General features: G+C 36.4%; 1 protein-coding gene across 1 annotated transcript in view; it reads left to right on the top strand.

Annotated features, from left to right (window-relative positions):
• Kctd16 (potassium channel tetramerization domain containing 16) overlaps window positions 1-20,836 on the top strand; it is a 275,058-nt gene that overhangs the window by 40,016 nt on the left and 214,206 nt on the right. The gene's annotated exons all lie outside the window — the stretch shown is intronic.

The following is a 20,836-nucleotide window of genomic DNA, read 5'->3' on the forward strand; positions in this document are numbered from 1 at the left end:
TGGGTTATTTCTGGCACAATAATGAAGAGGACTCACCATGCAGGAGCTTTCTCTGCAATCGTTTGCTTCTGTGTTAACCTACTGACTGGCAAATTTAAAAATACACACTTTATTAGAGATGTGGAGAGAGAGGCTCCTTCCAGGGTATTTGTGACTTAGAAATCCAAAATTGACAGCTTTCTATGCCTTTATTTATTGAAGAGACAGGATTTACATTGTGCTGAAGGTTTGTGGAAGGACAATGAAGTAGCCTGTATTCTATGAAGGATTCAGAGGTGTAAAGTCTAATCTTAGTACAAAGGAGTATACAGTTTACTATGGAAATCTGAACTTACTCCTAAATAACTGTAATACAAATGTGTCTGGAAATAGATACAGCCTAGAGCCTAGAGTTAAAAGCCGGATCCTTGGAGTCACATTGACTTGGATTTAGATTGTGACTATGGGTGGTTTGGACAAAATACTTAACCTTCTAAACCATTGTTTTCTTATCCAACAAGGGTTTATGATACTTAGATTATTACATGAAATCTATCTGTGAAAAAAAGAAATCTATCTGTGATATATTTATGTAAATGTATAAACACAGTTTGGGGGCCACTGTAATTGGTCAGTAGATGTTAGCCTTTACAATCAATAAGCACATAGGTATATGTTTTCAAATGGTGCCTCTTCACTCTCTGCTTTCAATAAGTGAAGTTTACATAGAATAAATGCTATTAGTAATGTTGTAAAAGGAAGTTGGGGATCATAATTTCAAAATACATTGCAACTAAGTAAGAATTATGTTTGTATAATAAGTGCACATTACAAATAAATGACAGGGATGTAAGGCAGGAAAGGAGGAGGGTGAACAGAGAGGTTGAATGAGAATGTGTCTGATTGAAGTAGTTCATTTGCATATAAGCATCTTCAAACCTAGTTGCATACATATATTCCAAGCACCAAATTAATGGTAGATTTGAACAGAACTGAGTAGTTCATTTACAAGTGGCAGAAACAGCAGTCATTTCAGTGCCACTTTAAAACTAATCTGGGCATACCAATACATTTTGAATATGGCAGTCATATACTTTGGCTATTTACACAGTTAACAAGAACTCCATTTTCTTTCTCTCTTTCTCTTTCTTTTTCCTTCCCCCTATCTTTCCCTTTCTCCCTTGCTTCTCCTGCCTCAGTCTCCTGAGCTCTGGGATTAGAAGGATGCACTAAAGTGTCCAGCCACAGTCAACTTCTTAAAGGTGATATTAACAATTTCTATGCAATGTGGCCACTTATATATGCAGGCATGCCAGTGGCAGCATATAATTTGTGATATCAACAGAGTACATGCTGAAAATCTCTTCTTGAAATGTTAGGTGCTCATCTGATTTTTAAAAATTGGTTACTTTAACCACATAGAGAAGGCTTTCTTTTTACAAAATACCATCACTAATTTTTAAAATGTGAAAGGGATTATCTCCCCATTTATCACATTTCATTTTTTCTGTCTTTTTTATTAAAGTATAATTAACAAATAAAATTGTTGATACTTAAGGCACAAGAAATGATATTTAATAAGTATAAAATGATTATCACAACTGGGCTAATTAATATGTCCCTCACACCAGAGTTATTTTCTGTGTATTTCTGTGATGAAAACATTTAAGATCTACTCTTAATTAGGTATGGTGGTGCAGCCTGTAATCCTGGCACTTGAGAGGCCAAGGAAAGAGGATCTTAAGTTTGTCATCAACCAGGATTATGCAAAATTTAGAAAAAAATACCTAACTCTTAGGAAATATAGCATGAATATGTTGTATCTTAGATCACTAGAACAGATTCACCCTGCAGGACCTAAACTGTTAACCCTCTGACTAGCAATTAAATCTAAATGTTCATTTATGTGAGGGGGAATATGGGTGCAGAAATTGCAGCTATTAAGTAACACTATCTAAAGCATAATCAAGGTTAATCTTGATGTGTTTTTCCTTGTTCTTTCTTTTCAGAAAATCTACAACGATTTTAACATGCCATTACTAATTTTCAGTGTGTCCATTTTCTTTAGATGTGAATGGTTGATAAAACATTTTGAAAACCACTCAAGCATATGAATAGTAATAGGAATTTATTACTTTCCTAGGAAAACTCAAAGAGCCAAAGGGATTCATCTTTGATTCATGCAGCTGTTGGCCTGGCAACTGGCATCTGTAATCTCACTGGTGTATTGTAGTCTCTGTGGGGCTTGACAAGATTCCCCAAATGTCATTCCTCTGATTTCTGAGATTTCAGGAAGGTTAGCCAACTCATGTTAGAAAATCTTTATTTTTTCCAGTCTTGGGTCTTGAATTCAGGTCCTTGGGTGCTATCCTGAGCAAAACTGCTCAGCGATAGTACTAGTTTTGCTTGGGATAGTACTTTCTCATTTGAGCCATACCTCTGCTTTCAGCATTCTGGTGGTTAACTGGAAATAAGAGACTCTAGTTGAGACTTTCTCAGCTTTCAACCATGATCTTCAGATCTCAGTCTTCTGATTAGGTAGGAATACAGGCATGAGCCATGGCTCCTGGCCTTCAGAAAATCTTAATGGGACATTTTTCTGGAAATAGGATACAGGTAAATTGTGGTACATTAGTAGAGCCTGTGGGTAGAAGCTAGTGTTAGTGAAATTTTACTCACCTCAAACCTCCCTGAGTCTGGGAGAACTGTATTGCAGCCAGGGTTCAGGTTTTGTTGTCTCTGGTCATCTTATCTTTCCCTTAGCACCACCTTTCCCTCCTTTCCTTCTTCATTATAAATTGATACCTTTAAATTCAGGAATTTATTTAGACTTCTGTGATCTATTTTTAAAAGTCAGATGTTTTTGCAGTTGTTTCTCGTTCTCTTAATAAAGTAGATGGAGTAAACACTATTATATTTTAGTGGCTGGGGCTAGTTCAAGTATTAGGTGTGTAGTTTGTTTGAGGCCCTACGTTTAAACTAGTTCTGTGAAGAGAAAAAAAAAAAGGGGGCCACAGTTTAAATATATCCATGTGTGAAGGAATTTCCCAATTTTCCTCTCTCCCTTTTGTAGTCATCTTTATCCCAAATTCCCATGTTCTCTTCTACACCACTATTTACAGGTAGACATGTATTTCCCTGTGTAACATATTTTCATAGTTCATGATTACATGCTACAGATTGACAACCCACATGCCACCTGGGTATCACTAAACTTTGGGCGTTATGAAAAATTTTAATCATAGATAGAAATAGAACATCGTAGTGAACCCTATGTATTTATCAGATATGAATATTTATTATTCTTATGTCTTCATGAGGTCTAGAACTGTGAGTCACACAAGGAAGCTACTTTTTTTTTGGAAGGTACTTTCTATATGTTTATCAAATGGATATCTAGTTTACTAAGTGGACTTATTTTCAAAAATAAGAATCAACTTCAGATAACTTCACTACTTGGATTCCTTCCCCTCATTTTTGGATTCAGAAATGAACACATACAAGATGTATGGCTAAGAGAATAATATAACTATTGCTTTTAGAAAGAGGGCTATCTGGGCATTGAGCTATAATTGTTTAAATTATATACTATTATACCTGTTTAGTAGAGAGAGACTTATAACAGACTTTCCTCTAATTAAAATGATTTTTAAAAAAATTATAAGTGAAGAGTGTAGCTGTTTGGAAGTACTTGACTGTAAAAGATCATGTGTTCATGTGCGTGTGTGTGTGTGTGTGTGTGTGTGTGTGTGTGTGTGTGTGTGTAAATACTAAAATTAACTGCTAATCTGGAAAACATGATTTATGCTTAGAAGTTTACAAGAAGCTTTTGGGCCCCTCCCCTCCAGAAAGAAAGAAAAGAAGAAGGTTGTTGGTGGTGGTTTGTACTGTCGCCACTATCACATAGATGCCCACTTGAGACTTGGGGAAGAAGTAGGCAGCTGAGGCTCTGCATCTCTAGGGTAACAACCCGCTGTCTACTGACTTGTGTATCCAAGGCCTGATAGGCCTCTGGAGAAAAGTAATGGAGTTGGCAAAGGAGTATTCTAACACTCACTGCCTATCTGGGAAATACTTATGTTGCATTTGAGAATAAGGTGATAACCAAACCAGAAATAACCCTTCTTCCTTTTTTTGCAATGTATTTTATTGTAATGTCAATAAATGTGTTTTATTGAATTCTCTATTTCTCTCTCTGTGTGTCTCTCTTCTCTGTCTCACTCTATCTCTTAAAAAATGTAATAAGACCAGCATAACTATGTTTATTGCAGCATTAGTCACCATAGCTAAGATATATATGCATATATATATATATATATACATACACACACACACACACACACACACACACACACACACACACACACACACACACACACACACATATATATTGGAATTCTATGCCTCCATCAGAAAGAATGACATTGCCCCTTTGTTACAAAATGGTAAGACTTGGAAAAAATTGTATTAATGGAGTAAGCTAGACTCAAAGAAGCATAGATACCATGGTTTCCCTTATTTGCAATAACTAGTATATGTCTAGGACAAACAGAAGGGGTCAAAACTATGTACATATGACCATGTAAGATGATGTTAAGTGAAATGAACCCCAAGATAGGGCACAGAGGTTTTATCTTTGTTGCAGTTCTTTTTAATGTACTTATAATATATTATGTGATTTTTTTTTGCTTCTTTGTATGTTCTTCCCCCATAGTAAAACCCCTGGGCACTGTCCCTCCGCTCTTCAGCTCAAGGCTAATGCTCTACCACTTGAGCCACAGTACCACTTATGATTTTCTGCTGGTTTATTGGAGATGAGAATCTTGTGGACTTTCCTGCCCAGGCTGGCTTTAAACCGTGATCCTCAGATCTCAGCCTCTTGAGTAGCTAGGGTTACAGGCATGAGCCACCAGCGCCTGGCATGTTTGTCCTCTATGGAGAAATGTCTACTCAATTTATCAATCTATCCCCATTTCTAATTTTTTTTATGTTGAATGAAATGGCTAAAGCCAAGTGCCTCTGACTTTGAAAAACCATATATTTCCTAGTATCTCAAAATCAGTCGAATTATAAAACAACATTTTTTGTTTACCCCCGAGGCATGTCAATCCATCAACATTTAGCAAAGAAGTAAATCTAAAACAATCATATGATTTTTAGAAATAACAAAGAAAGACTTTACAGAATAACAGATATTTTTATGATGATAATGCAGAATTGGAAAACAAAATACTTGACTTGGGTGAGGTCAACCAACAACTTTGTGTGTGTCTGTGTGTGTGTGTGTGTCTGTGTGTGTGTGTGTCTGTGTGTCTGTGCGTTAGTTCCTGTCCTGAGGTTTGAACTCAAACCCTGGATACTGTCTCTGAGCTTTTTATTTTATTTTTTTGCTCAAAACTTGCTCTTTCCTACTTGAACCACAGTTCCATTTCTGGCTTTTTGGCTTTTGGGTGGTTAATTGAAGAGTCTCAGTCTTTCCTGACAGGGTTGGCTTTGAACCTCGATCCCCAGATCTCCTGAGTAGCTAAGAGACATTTCCCCAGCACCTATCTTCAACCAACAACTTACTCACTGAAGTAAGTGTCAGTGCATTTTCTGGTTGCATACCCAGTCACTCAGGGAAATATTAATTCTATAAACACTTGATTGATACTGTATCAATTTGTACTGGGATTCTTCAAGTTCCTATTGGAGAAAAAATGAATCATGTTTATGTTATTGTTTTCTAACTGAATCCAGAAACTTTGGCTGTAACTTAAACTGACCAGGGTCCTTCCAGTGGGAATAGGCTGAACATCATTTGAAAAAAGCAAAACCAAAATGTGTAATGATGGTCCTTTGTAGGAATACACACGTTGTCTTGCACATTTTATTCTTATTTGGAGTCCAAACCAAAAAAAACTCTTCAAATATTACAAACAATGTGACTTCATTCAAAAATATTTCTTTTTTAATCCCATTAAAATAAAATTGCAAAGTCCGGTTCTAAGTGAATTATCAGAACACCTTCTCAGGAGAATCTATTTGGGTTTGGCAATCAGGAACACATATAGATTAAGTTTATACAAGGTTGATTATATCCTACACTGCAATAGTAAGAACAGTAACAGTTAAGTCGAGCAGGAGAGACCTTCAAAAAGTCTCCTGGGAGTCTTTTAATAGTGACAGTCTGCCCGACTTCACCTGGGGTGAGTGTGAAAGAAGTTCCTTCCTAACAGCACTACCAAAGAAACATGACATCCTTCCTAAAGGGCCTGGTGGCCAGAGATGGAAGCTGGGGACCATTCATCATGAAGCTTAAAGGAAACCATTGTTTACTAGAAACTTTTGGGCTTTAATCTTATTGCATGTGACAAATATGAGCCTTCAGTAGATTATACACTAGGTAAAATAATGGATTGGATAAAAGGCATGATTAACAGTTCATGTACAAAACTTGAAAAGATGTTTTTTTAATATCTTAAAATTTCCAAGCTATTTATAGTCTTTTTGAGTGGGGAGTAGTGAGAAATCAGACTATGCAAGATGAACAATGTTAAAAGAAGCTTTGCCTTTTGTGATGTGCTATATAGATCATAGTCACCAAGATTTTTTTTTGTGGATCTCATTCTACTTTATATGTGAATTACTTACTTAAAATCTCTACCTTTAAGACCGTGAGTTTTAAGAGGATAGGGTGTGTGCCTTATTTACCCTCATCTTGCAACACACAGTACAATGTCTTGTTTGTAGTCCATAACTGAATTCAAAGAATTATTTTTTTTCTAAAACCCTCTTGTCACCATCCAACAGAGGAGCTTTGATTTTGCAGAATTGTAAGAAAATGTTTCTTAGAATTTAATAGCAAGATAAGTGCTTTTTATCTACAAGGCTGGACCAATGCAATTGAGAACTCCCATAGTGAGGGAACTACTAAGAAAAACCCATTTGTTTCATGTTGGCCAATTCAAAAATCATTCTGAGCAACAATACCTTTTCTCCTTCTACCATAGAGCTATTTTAATTTTATTTACTTCCCTTTTTATTATTCTTAAGTAGTTATACAAAGGGGTTTCAATTCATCATGTCAGTTCGTGAGTACAATGGATGGTGATCTGTGTAAATCCTTCAATCTGTCTCCCCTCTCTCTCCCAACACTGTGGAGCTGTTGGTAGAGATTTAGACACGTTTTGTTGTACTCTGTGAGTCAGTTTATCAAGCTGAGCATTGAGGTTTGGGACTGACTGTGAGACAAGACATAATAGATACCGACCCCACTAAGCGTCAAGAATTGAATTAGACCTACATTGCTGAATGTAGATAAGTGAAGCTATCACCATAGTAACTGTTCAACTATGGGAATATCAATCCATCTAGCTGTCCCTCAAGTATTCAATTTTTTTCACCATTTACACTATTCAGGGATTAGTTTTTCTTTCATGCATCGAACATGTATAGGACATTTTCTTTGTCCTATAAGGGAACATTCTAGATCTGAGTAATGCTAAAGTAAGTAATATTGATATGAAAGTGGGAAATGAAGTTGGAAGAATTCTGTTTGAAGACAGTGTCCTATATCCACTGAAACACTAGTAAATATCTAATTAAACTAATTGCTACTGTCAAAACCCCAAACCAAAAAGCTATATGTCACTAGTCATTATGGTTTATCATTAGACAAAACACAAAACTAAGCATTAGATACAGCCTAAAAAGTGAACATATAAAAGATGCTAGTAAGCAGAGTCCTGTTGGCTCTTGCCTGTAATCCTGGCTATTCTGAAGGCTGAGAGAGGAGAAACAGTTCAAAAACCAGCCAGGGCAAGAAAATCCTTAAGACTCATATCTCCAATTAACTACTGAAAAGATGCTAGTAGGCCTGTGTCTCTGTTTTGCTGCAGATACATTATTTAGCAAGACTAAATATATGACCAGCATGTGGTCTAATTAAAACATTAAATAATATTATTTATGACCATATGCCAATGCTATGTGATAAAAATAGACTAGAGGCAAAATATGTGCAAACTTAGAAGAGATTACTTGCTAAAAGTTGCTAAAAGTTCTTATGTTTTTCATACACTAACACATATACTTTAATTCAGGATGAAAATAAGAAAATAGTTCATTTTTTTCTTGAATGCTTACTATAGTCAAGGATATCTAAATGATGATGTTTTCAAAACTTTTATCTCACTTCTTTTGCATAGTTATGTGAATTTAGTGCTATCATGCTGTTGTAGTCATGAGAACATGAAAGTTAATTTAGTCATCCACCTGTAGGGAGCTGATTCTAAGAAAATGGATTCAAATCTATGCCCATCTACCTTAAAGCCCTGCCCTTTCATCTCACCAAACTTTTATACAAATACTTTTGGTAAGTCATAAAAATGGTATTAAGTATACTCTTATGATCTGGGAGCAATAAGGTAGCAGGGCAAATATAAATACGATACTGCCTGATTAATATCAAATTGAGCTATTTTTCTAAAACATGTACTATTTTTAGCCCATCTTCGTGATACAATTCAAACTTGTCAATTTGTATTGTGACCGAGATAACTGACTATAAATTAGTGTCCCATTTGGATTCATTCTTTTCTCCTATTTTTGTTAACATTCTTTTCTCCTACTTTTATTATTTGTACAGAGGTTTATTACTGTGATAATTCTATATAGGAATACAATGTATTCTGATCAAATGTATCACCTCTATCAATCCCTCATTCTCCTTTCCCCATCCTATTACAATTTTTATGTGTTTCATTGTTTCCTTTTCATACACGTATATAAGGTATTCGACTATATTTATTCCTTCCATGCACTCTCATTTCCCATACTTCTCCTCTAACTGGTACATACCCATCCAAACAGAACTTGTTTCATATTCCTTTCTTCTTTGAAGGACTGGATTCTTCATATGAGACAGATATGTGCTATTTGACTTTCTCTGTCTAGCTATTTTACTTTATAAGTGGATCTTTACTTTTACTTCTACCTCTGCCTCACTTTCTCTCTTATGCTTTATTTATTTTTTTTGCAAATGACATAATTTCATTCTCCTTTGTGGATGAATAATATTGTACTATGTTTATGTAGCACATTTTCCTTTTTCTGTTTTATTTATTTCTTCATTATTATCTTTAAGTAGTTGTACAAAGAGGTTTTAATCTAACACGTTATTCATTGGTTGATGGACAGCTCATCTGATTCCACATAGTTTTTTTGTGAAGTGTTATCCTAAACATGTATGTATGAAGATATCTTACTGTAAGTTGATTTACATTTGGTTAGATGTGTGCCCATGAATGGTATAGCAGGATTCTGGTCGTGGGGCCTGAACTCTGGGCCTGGCCGCTGTCTCTCAGCTCTTCAGCTCAAGGCTAGATCTCTATCACTTGAACCACAGCACCACTTCCGGTCCTGAGGAATCAAACCCAGGGCCTCATGCATGCAAGGCAAGTACTCTACCACTGCGCCACCTTCCTAGCCCCACATGGTAGTTCTATCTTTAGTGTCTTAAGGAACCCTCGTAGTGATTTCCATAGTTGCCATACTAATACACATTTGCTTTACTCCTACCTCCTTGCCGTCATTTGTTATTGTCTGTTTTCTTAATGATAGCCATTCTGACTGGGATGAGATGGAACCTCACCAAGTGCTTTATCTTGATTTGCATTTCCTTTATCGGTAAGCACATTTGAACAGATGTATTTCGTCATTTATTTCTTAGCCATTGGTACTTCTCTTGAGAACTGCCTGTCAGTAATTTTTTAAAGTATACCCTCCTGGGTAAAGAAAGATTTTTTTTTTTAATTGTGAAAATACTGTACAGAGGGGTTACAATTACATGGGCAAGATAATGAGTACATTTCTTATCAAGCATTGTAGCCTCCTCCTTTGTTTCCCCTTCCTATCCCATCCTCCCCCAACCCCCCACCGAACCCTTCTCCCCTCCCCCCCACCAAAGTTGTAAAGGTCGTTTTCGACTTAAGGACTTGTATGTCTCATTGTTGCAATGGGTCCACTTGTATCCCTATTTAAACGATTTGTTTTTTCCCTTCCCCTCCACAAATTATAACAACATCAAATACAGTGAAAGCAGGGGTTATACCATGGGGGAAGGACATACAAAGCAACAAAGAAATAATCTTATAAATGTGTTAGAAACAATTGCATGAAAGAAAAAAAAACATTTGAATATATATCTTAAGGTTCATTTCCCTAACATCAACTTAACTGACCTTTTCTGCTTGACTCAGACATATACTAGAATGTTCAGAAACAAGACCACACTAAAGCTACCAGCACGACTATGTTTATTGCAGCCTTATTTACCATAGCTAAGATATGGAACCAACCCAGATGCCCCTCAGTAGATGAATGGATCAAGAAAATGTGGTATATATACACAATGGGATTCTATGCCTCCAACAGAAAGAATGACATTGCCCCATTTGCTAGGAAATGGAAAGACTTGGAAAAAATTATATTAAGTGACGTGAGCCAGGCCCAAAAAAATATAGGCCCCATGGTTTCCCTTATTTGCAATAACTAGTATATGTCTGAGAAAGATGTTTTTGTCGGGTACATGTAACATGCTTTACACTCAGAGGACGCTCAATAAATACTTGCTGTTGACTGAGTAAATGATATTGATGATACTATAAGTTACTTTCTTTCACCTCAAGACCATCAAGCCCTTTCTTTGTTAATGAAATAGACACAACTAGGTAATCCATCAACAGCTAAGGAAAAACTTTCAGTCATCAACAAGCCACTTGTTTTGATATGATGAACATTTTACTAATAGTACCTTAGTTTACATTCACGATATTTTACCCAAAAGATGTTAATGAGTCCAGTGTTTTCTTCCATGTCATAAAGTGCTATACATGTCTTGCACACCATGGATCAGGTCTAGGGACTTCATGTGAACTTTTATTAGCAAACATTGAGTAATAAGCATTTTAAGGCTGTGAAGTGCAAATGTTGAGGAAACTTTTACATATGAAGGTGAAAGATGACCTAGGGGAGCTAGTGGTGTCTAGGTAGATGTTTCCCCCCATTTATGTATGAATAGACTAGAAGAAATCCCAATTACTGAAGCTGTTTGTGAACATCCTTTCTTTGGCTTCATGTGTAGAAGAGACTTCAGGAATAAAATTTTCTGAAAAAAAAAAAACTTAAAAACTTTGATGATCAGAAAAAGAACATCAAAATCTACAGCTTTCTGAAAAAGCAATTTTCCAGGCCAAGTTTCTTGTGTAGATCCATTGAAAGGGATAAGGATCTCAGTTCTTCTTAATAAAAGGTCTTGGCATAGCAGGCAAATAAAACTGTTATTACTCCTTCTTAGAACAAGGAATAAAATGGTTTATTGCCCCTTTCTCAAAGAAAGCACAATAATAAGGTCAAATGAAACATAAAGGAAATTATATGGTCATTTGGGTATAATTGCTAGTGTATAATTGGTGCACCATGTTAACAAAAGGAGATTGCTTTTCTCTGTCTGTCTGTCTGTCTGTCTCTGTCTGTATGTGTGTTCTAAGTTTGGTTTATACCTTGACAATTTTACAATTAACATCTTATCTTTGAGTCTGTATTTCTGTTTCTTTTTTATGTTTTACTTGTCATTCTTTCTTTTTCTTTTTTAATATATTTTATTTTATTGTAAAGATGCTGTACAGAGGGGCTACAGTTACATGAATAAGTTAATGAGTACATTTCTTGTTGAACATTGTTACCCACTCCTTTCTTAATCTCCCAATATCCCTTCCCTCCCCTTCCTGGCCACCCCCCTCACTGCCACCCCCCACTTCCTGCCCTAAGTTGTAAAGTTCATTTCCAACATAGTGTCTTGTGAGTATCCTTGTTGCAATGGGTCATCCTGTGTCCTTGTTTCAGCATTTTGTTATTCCCCTTCCCCTCCCCAAATCAGATAAATCTATATACAAGATGCAGTGTACCAGAATCAAAGACAGTGATTGCCCAGGATATTTTTCTAAGAGATCATTATCTTAAGAAAAAAAGTTTAGACTGTTAGTATTATGTTTTAAGTGATTATTATCATTTAAAAAAAATGTAATTACTGACTACAACATTTTTTACATTTTCATTCTTCCTGAATCTACTTTAATAACCTGTGTATAGTATGTAAATATCTGTCTGAAATGAATTAAATGACCTCATTTGTATCTTAATTAACTTAGCAATGGAGGCTGTCAGGCTAAGGAACTTGACTATCAAGGATGTAGGGTAAAAATTAACAAATTAGAAGAGTTACAGGAAGCAAACCTCACAGACAAATCTAAAAATCCCCTTTATACAAAGCTAGGACTTTAGAAGAGAAACATTAAAAAAAAATAATTATTTGATTAATAAGGCGCACATGTGATTAAAACACTCTATATACTGAAACTTGAGGCCTTCCTTAGAAGATTAATTTGAAAAAATAATGTGCCAGAGGTGTCCCTCAAGTGTCCTGAAGTCTGCCAGATGCCTCTGGGTTTATTTAAAAGGGGAGAATTTGACCCAATCTATTACCTTGGCTTTTGTACCACCGCTCTGCAGCAATTCTTAAATCCTGAGATTTCAAAGTGTTTTTACAAATGTAAATTAACAGGTCTCATCACTTCTCTCCAAAGAGATGGCTCCTTTAATAACACAGAAACTTACCTAAATGGTTTTTCAAGGTCACCTGACATGTCCTTTGTGTAATCTGGAAATGGATGTTCAAAGGGTAAAAAGACCTTGCCGTCTCATTGCGGATCCAGAGTTTTGGCACCCCTTGGCAATCACCACATGGGAGACAGAAAGCTTTCTTGTTAAATTTGTACAGAGAACCTCCTCTTAGCCTTCAGCATAGCAAGTACCCACATACTTGGAAACCCAGACTTCAGTCTTTCCCTTCTCTTAAAAAGAAAAAAAAATGCTGAGCATTGGTGGCTCACACCTGTCATCCTAACTACTCAGGAGGCTGAGATCTGAAGATTGTGGTTTAAAGCCAACCCGGGCAGAAAAGTCCCCATGAGACTCTTATCTCCAATAAATGAGTCAAAAAAGCTAGGAGTGGTGCTGTGGAGCACTAGCCTTGAGCACAGGGAAAAGAGGGCTCAGGGCCAACACCCAGGCCCTGAGTTCAAGCCCCAAGACTACCAAAAAAAAATAACAGCAACAACAAAAAGAAATAGTTCCTAAAAGTGGGTGAAGAAAGGACATGACTGGTTTTAAGATGTTTGTGAGTTACTTAGAATAAATAACCCATTTTAGGTTCCCTCTTTCTCCTATGAATCCATTTATCAAGGATGTATCCTCACTGTGCTGGACTGAGGGAATACTTCAACCTGGCCCACCTTTGTGAGACAAGCAATAAACAAGAAATAGATACCTTGTGGTCAGTGCTTTGAGTTGGTGAGCTGGGTGAGGTGAGTAGAAGGGGGTTCATGAAGAAGGATAAACAGGTGGCATTTTCACTGATCCCTGAGACATGACTCTAAGGCAGACTCTTAAAGCATCAAGGTAGGCTTGCTGTAGGCAAAGACAAAGAAGAATTAGAGCTCAAGTGGCAAAGAACTTGGCATAGTAGAATATGGCCAACACCTAGGGAGTCAGGACCAGATAAGCAGGAGATGAGGCTGTGGGGGGAGGGCAGGTAGAAAGGATTGTGCACAATTATTTTAAAAATAATAATCAACTTGTGAAACATTTTAAGTCAGAAATAACATGATCTGATTTATATCTATTAGTAATTCAATTTGTAAGTAAATTACAATTATACATTTTTATAATATGATTTATGTTCTAAAACTAGTAAATTATGGACAATATCCTTGCTTGTGACATTTTTGCCTGCCTGTACATATCAAATGGTTTACTGTGGAAGGCTGGCTTTCTCAAGTCTTATAGAGAACCAGGAGATAGAAAAACAATGGTGTTCTCATTTAACCTTTACCATACTAGTCCCCTGAATACTTAAGAACTTAACATTGCTTTGAAAGCACTACCTGGCTATTTGCAACTGATTGATTCATTGAGCACTAAATTACTGATAAGCTGGTCTGTGTGTAGGGGGGGGGTGGGGTGGGGGTTGGTCTTCTGATTCATTGTCCCCAATAGCACTTACACAGACTTCAGTCTGGCCCTGCTCACTGTTTTTTCTTCTGGCATTGATCATCTATTTGAGATATATGTGTTATTGACCTTTATTTTTACAGTCTTATCATAGATACAGGTATAGAATGGGAGCTCAAAAAGTGATGGACAGATGAATAACCAATTAGTTATCTGTAGAATGGGCTGTTTCAAGTCAGGAAACATTTGAGTGTGAGAAAGGGTACTCTTAATGACTCGGCTAGGCAACCTGTATAAAGATGATCTGGTTATAGTGAACTTGGATAAATGGTCACCTTGAAATAAGGATACTGGGTCTAATCAGTGTCATCTTGGCCCTGTGGTGGATGATAGGGATCTGGGTTTAACTGGTGCCATCTTGTCTTAGTGGAGGAAGGTGAAGTCCCACCTCCAAGTGATTGGTGTGCCTGAGTTCCTAGAGGCAGGGGCAGGGACTTGGATAATAGGTTACTGGACCTGCCAGTCCTGGGTCATGTACTCCTTAGAGACTCTTGAGCTCCCTGTGACCCTGCCTCCTGACTAGGAGCCTATTTAGGCCCTGACTAGCTTAGGTGCCATTTTGTGCCATGTCTGGTGTCTGTTGACTCTCCTTAGGTGAACTCTCCATTGGACTTGATTTGGTTTGTAGGGATTGCTTTTTGGTTCTCTCCTTCCTCTCTTAGGATCATGGCTCAGTTTTCTAACAGTGTTCAGTGTATCCAAGGCTGCAACCTTTCTGGGGATGTGTGTCTGACTGCAGTTGTTGGTTTTCTAATAAAGACTCCCAATTTTCTAATGAAGACTCACTCTCAAAATGTGGCTTCTCTGTTTTTCACCACTGAATTCACACATAACATCCTTATAATCATTGTGATGAATTATCAAAAGAATTGTGAACTCTTCAGTCTTTGCAAGTTTTAGAAGCCAATAATACTCCAGTTTCCCTGTTTAGTTTTGGTTTAAAACAATGGCTCCCAAAGTAAGGAGACATTACAGTATCAGACCTGTTTGCAGGTGATGAGGATTAAACAATATAGATTCATACTCTCACAATTCCCTTTTATTTATTCTTGTCTTTCTAATTACCACAAAGAGAAGTTCTGTTTATTCTTATCATTGTTTTCAGTATGGGGTCTTGAACTCCAGACCATCTGCTTTCGAGGCAAGGGCCCTACCTCTTGACACATGCCTCTAGTCACTTATGCTTTAGGTTATTTTATAGAAAGGGTTTGAAAAATCTACCAGACTTGGTCTTGAACTAGCTGTTTGCATAGCTGGAGTGAGAGGTAAGTACTTCCATGCCTGGCTTATTTGTAGAGAGAGAGTCTCACTAACATTTTGCTTGAGTTGGCCTCAAATTGTTTTCTTCCAAATCTCTGCTTTTTAATTAACTGGAATTATAGATATGAGCTACCATACCTGCATGATGCTTAATTATCTTTTATCTGTCTATCTCCTACTAATAATCTTTTTAAGAAAACTAACTAAATTTAGAACTGGAAACTGCAGAAAATGATATTTAGTTGGAATTTAATATTATTGTGTTAATTTTATTCTTTTATACTTCTCTTCATGGCTAATTATGGTCATTTTCCTAGTATATAAAACTTTAACTTTTTCAACTCTACAATTGAATCCACATCTTCCCACATGGTAGGCAAGGATCTCAATTGCTTCAGCTGTACCCATAGCCCTTTTGCTTATTACTATTTTTTCTTATGCCAGTATTGGGAGTTGAACTCAGGGCATGGGCACTGTCTCTTACCTTTTTTAGTCAAATCTAGTGCTCTTCCACTTGAGATAGAGCCCCACGTCTGACTTTTGGTGGTTAAATGAAATGAAAAGTCTCTTGGATTCACCTGCCCAGACTACCTTTGAACTATGATCCTCAGATCTTAGCCTTCTGAGCAGCTAGAATTATAAGAAGGAGCCAGCAGAGCTTGGGGTTTTATTTTGTTTTTAGGATTGGCTCTGTCTAACTTTGTTCAAGCTGGTCACCAACTCTTCTGCCTCTTGCCTCCCAAGTGGCTCCCACCATGCCAGCTTTAGTAAATTGTAAGTCTCAAATAGGTTCTAACATTATTCAGATAAAAAATATGACTGGGAAAGCAGCTCAAGCCAGTATTTCCTTTTTTTCTTCGCTTATACCACTGGATTAAGCAATAGACATCTATTTCTCACTGTTCTGGACATTGATAACCCAATATTAGGGGACCAGGGTTCTTAATGAGGTCTCTCTCTTTCCTGCTTTAATGTAGTTACCTTCTCAATGTATTTTCACATAGTAGAGAGAAAATGCAGTTTTCATTCCCTATTCACATAAAACCACTATCATGATGCCTCTACCATCATAACATCACCTAAACTTATCTTCCAAAGCCTCCAATCTATAATTTTTTTATTCTACAGTACTGTGCTTCGAACTTAAGGTTTTGCACTTGCTTGGCACGAGTTTTAATGACAAGCCACATGAGTATTTTAAGATTTTATTTGTAGGGAAGTATTTTGCTTTCTGCCAGGCATGCCTGGACCACAGTCTCTCTATATTAGGCTTCCCATTATTGCTGAGATAACAGATGTACATCCAGCTCACCCTCAGTTGACAATGTCACGCATTTGTTTTTCTGCCTGGGGTGGCCTGAAATGACACACTGAATCTCAGTATTACATATATCTTAGGATACTTCACTCCACAAGGCATTAGAAAGGGTCTCATAAAGTATTCTGCCTGGGTTTACCTGAAACTGTGATCCTGAATAGTTAACTTTCCAAATAAGTAGGATGACCACTGGCACCTAGCTTATCCTATCAATTCTGAGGGAAAATAAGTATGTATTCTGCAATGCCAACTTCACTGTTTATTTGAAAATGTTCATATGAAATTATATTTAAAACAACTTAGGAAAATAAACATGTCATATATGATATTGATTTTTTTCTCTTCTCTAATATTTTTTGCATTATAAGATTATGAATATTCCTTGTTAGAATAGAATCCTGGAAAATTACACAAGAGCACAAATGTAGAATACCATACAAACCAAGCAATTTCATGTATTTTTTGTCACTTTGTTCTTTTAGAATATGATGGCTTCAAATGTCAAAATGCTTATATTGATTTACATAAAATCAGAAAAAGAGTTGAAGTTTTCTGTATTGAAAACAATACTAAAATGATTTGAGGTATCAAAACTTCCTTTCTGTGCTTAAAATTTTAACTTACTCAAAATTTGTATGCCTATAATATTGACAAAATAATGTAAGGCATGGCTTTATCAAATAAAACTTTGTAATAGTATAATATAGTATAAATTAATAGCATAATATAAATTATATAATGAGTTTTGTGATGTGTGCATTTAAATCTTTGTTTTTTTCTTAACCTTACCAGAGATGCATAGTAGCAATCTTACTTCCTTATTATGAAACCATAGCAGATTGAGTTGTGTTCTAATTTTCAGTGAGAGGAAACAGTTTTGGTTCTATTCCCAAATCAAGACTACAGGTGCATGGAGATCTGCTTAAAATAACAGTACTGTACATTCACAAATGTGTATTTACATGTTTTCTAAAGCAGAAGGACATGAGCATGATACAACATTCTTACCTTAATCATCAGCAGGTAAAATAGTTAACAAAACAACAACAAACATTAACAATATTGACAGAAACCCTTATACAACACTATAACAACCAACTTCTCACTGACGATTTAATTTTTTCTCTGTCTTCTAGGACTTCTCTATTCAGAAGAAGAATGACTATGCTATCACTTGATCGCAATATTATATGATGAGAAAGGAAGGTATAATAAAATATCCTTATAGTCCTTTGACTCAGTGAAGATTAGGTGCAACCTGTGATCTAAAAACAAATGCCTATCCATGCCCTCTGGCTCCACTCGATTTAAGTTCCAACAATTTTAAAGACTAGTGTCTAGGAGCATAAGGCAGACATGATATTGGCCAATATCCTCTGTGACTGAAATAGTGACTTGTTCTTAGAAGATGCAATAATATTTATAGAGTTGGAAAAAGGGACTATTATCAAAATAGATCTGATTTATTAAATAGGCAAGACATATCCAGGCACTGATGGCTCACGCCTGTAATCCTAGCTACTGAGGAAGCTGAGATCTGAGGATCATAATTCAAAGCCAAGTAAGGCAGGAAAGTCTGTGAAACTCTTCTCTCCAATTATCCACCAGAAAACTGAAAGTGGCACTGTGACTCAAAGTGGTAGAGATCTAGTCTTGAGCAAAAGAGCTCAGGAACAGTGCCCAGGCCTTGAGTTCAAGCTCCAAGACCAAAAAAAATAAGGCAAAACATATTTGACATTGTGATTTATTTTTAATTTAAATTTTATTGTATAGGGTATACAGAGGGGTTACAGTTACATAATTCAGATAATGAGTTCACTTCTTTTGGAACAGTGTCACCTCCTCCCTCATTTTCTCCTAGTTTTCACTTCCTGACTTTCCTCCTCCCTCAAATTGTGTAGTTTATTTCCAACATAGTGTCTAGTGAGTATCATTGCTCACCCTTTGTCCCACTGTTTCTGTGCTTCCCCTTTTCCTCCTCAAATCAGATAAATGTATATACAAGACAAAAGGACATTGTGATTTAATATGTCAATTCTAGTTCCCACCATAACTCTAGTTTCCACCATAACTCTATCCATTAGTTATTATCTGTATCTGCTCACTAAAGAAATGGGCTCAAAATTGTTAAGTAATGTCCAAAGTTCAGATAAGAATAGGACCAGGACCCAAACTAGATGTGTCTAATACCAATGCTGCAGTATTTTTCTCTTATACAATAACAACAAAAAAAGAGTTACCTGATCTCAAATAGGGCTTTATATCTGAAAATAAAACTCTTATCCTTCAGATTCACAATCAGGATCTTCTGTATAGTCAGAGGATAGAAACATCACAAAACAGACAATGAATTCAAATAGATCCTTGGGAACACAAAGGAGATTCTTCCAGTGATTTGCCTCTAAGGGATTGGGAAGAGCCTTCAATAAAGGCTTGGATTCAAAAACAATGACCCTCTGTCTCTGTCTCTCTCTTTCTATATATATTTGTATATCAAGTGACAGAACTAGGAATATAGATTTAGATCATGCAGACATCGACATAGATAGATACACACACATCTTCTCTTGCCACTGCCTAAATTCTTTTTTTTTTTTTTTAAAGAAATTCAGTCTGGGGACACTGAAAGGCTCAGAGGGACAACTTCACTGGATATCTCCTTTGCATTCTGTCTCTCCTTGGAGAGACAGATAAATGGGTAGTTGTAACCAATCCACATAACGGAACAAAGGATGGTACCTACACAGTTCCCTGGGAGATGAGACTATCCAAAAGTTCTTTCAGTTTTCAATTTTCTACAGCTTTATAATTTGCCTATTTATTGTTTCATCAAGAACACCACAATCAAGAATCTATTGGACTTTCAAATAATGCTGTATAGGAGCACATAAATGCTTTGGCTGAACTTCCTTCCTCAAAGTATACTTTTTTCCTTACTTGAAGAAAAATCTATATCACATGAATAGGATTCTTGTAATTGTCTATCTATTGTATAAAATTCCAGCTTCTAGGTCAGTTTAAACAGGCAAGCCACACAATGTTGTGAGCCCAGAGAAACATAAGTTTCTGTTTGCTATTTTTCTTGTCTCTATTGTTCTTGTCTCTAGGAAAATGCCACTGAGAAAGGTCTTTGTTTAATTTCTTTGCTGACTTAAGGTCCCTGTTCTATGTCAAATGACCTCATCCAGGTCTTAAGTATGAATTTTATTCAGTGCATTTTATTTCACTGATTTATATTCTTTGACCAATATACTGTGCATTGCTTTAATTGTAAAATTTGTTTCTCTAATCAAAAGGTAAAATTAAAGGAAACTGTGGACAATTTAGGAAACTCTGTATCCAATCCCATTTCCTAAATGGCAGATTCTCACAGAAGATGGTGTCCTGTTTTGTAAGAAAGCCCTACTACTTATGAGCTGAATGATATTGAGAACTTTAACTTTTCTTCTCAGCTTTCTTGTCTATTAGCAGTAGATAATGACTGCTGTGTACTAAGAAGATAATCTGGATTAAGCTAATGGATAAAAGGCATTTAGAGAAAGCTATGGCAAAATGGGAAGTGCTTTATCATGCTAACTGTCCTCTTTTTGCCCTGTTTGGTCTGTACACATTTGCTTGTGAAACTCTTCTTCCTGATATTCAGAAAACATACAAATAATATTGATTGACTAAATGAATGAATGATTCCTTGTGTTTTTACCTCAATGGTGGGGCTATATCTATTCTGCTTTCCATCTCTGCAGATTGTATTTAGCAGTCATTCCCACATCTCCTTGCTTCTACTATAAAGCCCCCATAGAGGATGTATGTGATTAGTAGAGTAAAAAGTTTGGCATTGTTTTGAATTAGACACCAGTCTCTCCTCCCAAGTGACAAATCTATTATGATTTTTTGAGCTAACATAACTTAGCGCTTTTACATTTTTACTATTGACAGAGGGATTTTTTTGTTTTTGTTTTTTTGTCGCTCATGGGGTTTGAACTCTGGACCTGGGTGCTGTCCCTTTAGCTATTAAGCTGAAGGCTAGCACTCTACCACTTGAGCCACAGCGCCACTTCCAGTTTTCTGAGTGGTTTTTTGGAGGTAAGAGTTTCGTGGCCTTTCCTTCACTGGGTTGGATTTGAATCATGATCCTCAGATCTCAGTCTCCTGAGTAGCTAGATTACA

The sequence above is a fragment of the Dipodomys spectabilis genome, unplaced genomic scaffold (genome assembly GCF_019054845.1).
Source record: "Dipodomys spectabilis isolate Male_0828 unplaced genomic scaffold, ASM1905484v1 ptg000147l, whole genome shotgun sequence".
Lineage (NCBI taxonomy): Eukaryota > Metazoa > Chordata > Mammalia > Rodentia > Heteromyidae > Dipodomys > Dipodomys spectabilis.